General features: G+C 42.3%; 1 pseudogene; it reads left to right on the forward strand.

Moving 5' to 3' along the window:
• Positions 1 to 571: 571 nt before the first annotated feature.
• Positions 572 to 2937, forward strand: LOC114695373 (annotated as a pseudogene).
• Positions 2938 to 3153: the final 216 nt, after the last annotated feature.

Consider the following 3153-nt stretch of genomic DNA (forward strand, 5'->3'; position numbering starts at 1 on the left):
ATAAGCCTGTAGGTTTGCCATGGCACAGATTCCCATGCTCTGCCTCTCTTGAATCAAATCTTGCCTTTGCAAAGCCCATTTCTCTGGGTTTCTTTTTAGGTCAACTCATACATATTTTAATGTTGTTTTAAAATTAAAAACTTCTCTATGTTCCTAAAGAAACATACAGAAGGAGAATGAAGGCTAAATAACACCAAGGTTGTTTGAAGCCTCAAAGTTATATTTACCTAGAATTATTCACAATATACACACTCACATGTATACATACATATATGTTTTAAAGAAAGTTAAGCCACTCAGGCTGACATGCTCCTCACAAAAGAACATAGATTAACAAAACCCTAGTACCAGACAGGAGAAACTTCCTCTCAAAGAGTTGGTCAGAGTAGTTCAAGCAACTCCAGAAGTGATATTGATTAATGATGTAGCCCTTGGCTGCTCAGAGGTTGAAGATATGTGCCTACTGGTGGAGAAACCACACACATAGGACACACAATTTGAATGACTCCAGCTGGATCTGGCCTGAAAGCCTCTTCCCTATTGACCAGCTTCCATAGTGCCAGAAAATATTATGCATGCCGCCAAGGGAGGGAAACAGTTAGACGGTCCTCCACAGCTGCAGAACCCATGGCCGATGGCCATTGCCAGCATGCTAAGGTATCTGTAAAGGTACAAGAAGTGGCTCTCACACGGTGGTGACACCCAACAGCCATCTAACTGGACTCAAGGCCCACTCAACAGGAGGGAAAGCATGCCGGGTACTGGAGACCCCGCTGTCTCCCCAGGACTATTGAGGTCATAAACCTTAGAAAAGAATCTACTGCTGTCAGTTTGCTAGACTGGTATAATTCCTTACTGCATTTTAAATCTTATTCTTATATCCACAGAAAGTTTAGCTACCACCCTTCGTTGAAGAAGTCTCTCTTTACAGTAAATGGAGACCAACACAAAACTACAGCTGGACATAATCAGAGAGAGGTCAACAGTTTGGGGGAGCCCAGCCCCAACAGATGCATCTACATTATAGCTCCTACATCTCTATCTCAGGGATATCATGAAAAGAATGGGGGAAAGTGAAAGAGCCAGAATACCAGGAAGTCTGCTGGGGAACAGTCAGACCAGAACAATAGTAATATCAATGGACATGTCAATGAGTGGAGAAAATTTCCCAGGGTACCACATCTAAACAAAGAACTACAGGCTTCTATCTATTGACTGATAGGAGGAAAATTAGCCTCTCCTAGGGATGAGCTCTCTTATTGTGGGGGCCATGGGAGGGGTTGGAGGGAGGGTAACTGTGAGCTGCTGGAGGAAGGAAAGGGAGGAAGAAGTGATGTAATTCTATTTCAAGTGAAAACATTTTTCGTTAAGAAAGAAAACATATGTAGTCTTAGTGGGTTTGGCTTTTCATTTGGTTTCTCATACAGATCCATCTACAGGACAGATCTGCCACCAGCAGTGGCTGTTTACCAGAGCAACTGCTGCAGCCTTACAAGTTGTAAGAATGGGCTCTAGATTGCAGACAAATCTCTATAAGCCTGGTTAAAGTGCTTCTTTCCTGAGCTAGGAATCAACTCCCGAGGCATGTAGGATTGTAAGCCTCGTGGAACAATCAGACAGCATTTCCCTACCATGCATCTGAGTTTGGTTTCTGTTGCAGTGAATAAAACACCATGACCAAAAACAATATGGGGAGGAAAGGGTTTATTTGGCTTACAATTCATCATCAAGGGAAGCCAGGGCAGGAACTCAAGCAGGGCAGGAACTGGGAGGCAGGAGCTAAAGCAAAGGCCATAGAGGAACTCTGTTTACTGGCTTGCTCTCCATGACTTGCTCAGCTTGCTTGTTTATGCCACCCAAGAACACCTGCCCAAGGATGGCATCTTCCACAATGGGCTAGCCCCCCCCCCCATATCGGTCATTAATCAAGAAAACATTCAATCATCTTGCATATAAACAATCCAATCAAAGCATTTTGAAAATTGAGTTTCTCTCTTCCCAGTTGACCCTACCTTGTGTCAAGTTGAAAAAATTAAAAACAAACTGACAAACACCTAAGCAGTGTACCATGCCACTTATACATGCTCCAGACTACAATGCACGCTGACCAGACACCACAACTGCATCTAAACAGAGAGCTCTGCAAAGTCAACTAAATTTCTCTGATGCCACCCGAAGTAGCCAAGGCCATTCAGTCAAGTTAGAATTAAAAATAAAGACATCTCCCCTCACTCACAGTGATAGTCTGACTCAATTCAAGAACTCTCACCAGTTCCCCACAAAAATGCTTCAACTATTCATAGTCCTTCTACAGATAAGACCAGTGTCATGAGCTTATGCCAAAGACACAAATTTTGGTACAGATACCTGAGCCTTATTTCTCAAGGTGTGGACCTTTTAGCCAATACTGTATCCATTACAATGGGGCCAAAGGAAGGATGGTGATTATAAACAGAGCTGAACAAGTCCCCAAGCAAGAAAGTATGGTGTGATCTTTGCAAAGTCAATTGACTTTTATATAAAAGCACTAGAAATAACTTGTTCAAAGTGTTGCCAATAACATAAATGAAGAGGCTAGGGATGGCACCACCACTGCTACTGTTCTGGTGTGCTCTATGGCCAAGGAAGGCTTTGAGAGGATCAGCAAAGATGATAACACACTGGAAATCAGGTGAGGTGTAATGTTGCTGTTGGTGCTGCAATTGCTGGACTGAAAAAGCAGTCTAAACCTGTGACAACCCTTGAAGAAACTGCTCAGGTTGCTACAATTTCTGCACATGAAGACATAAAAATGGAAACATCATTTCTGTGCAATGAAAAAGGTTGGAAGAAAAAGTGTCACAGTGAGAGGTGGAAAAACACTGAATGATGAATTAGAAATCATCAAAAGGCATGAAGTATGATCAAGGATCAATACAACAAAAGGTCAAAATGTGAATTGCAAGATCTCTGTTACATGAAAAAAAATGGATAGTATCCAGTCCATTGTACCTCCTCTAGAAATTGCCAGTGGTTATCAGAAGCCCTTACTCATAATCACTAAAGATGTTCATAGAGAAGGTCTAAGTATGCTGCTTTTGAAAAGGCTAAAAGCTGGCCTTCTAGAACTGGTCAATTTCTATGCATCCCAGCCTTGGATTCACTAAAGCCTGC

This window comes from Peromyscus leucopus, chromosome 6 (assembly GCF_004664715.2).
Source record: "Peromyscus leucopus breed LL Stock chromosome 6, UCI_PerLeu_2.1, whole genome shotgun sequence".
Classification (NCBI taxonomy): domain Eukaryota; kingdom Metazoa; phylum Chordata; class Mammalia; order Rodentia; family Cricetidae; genus Peromyscus; species Peromyscus leucopus.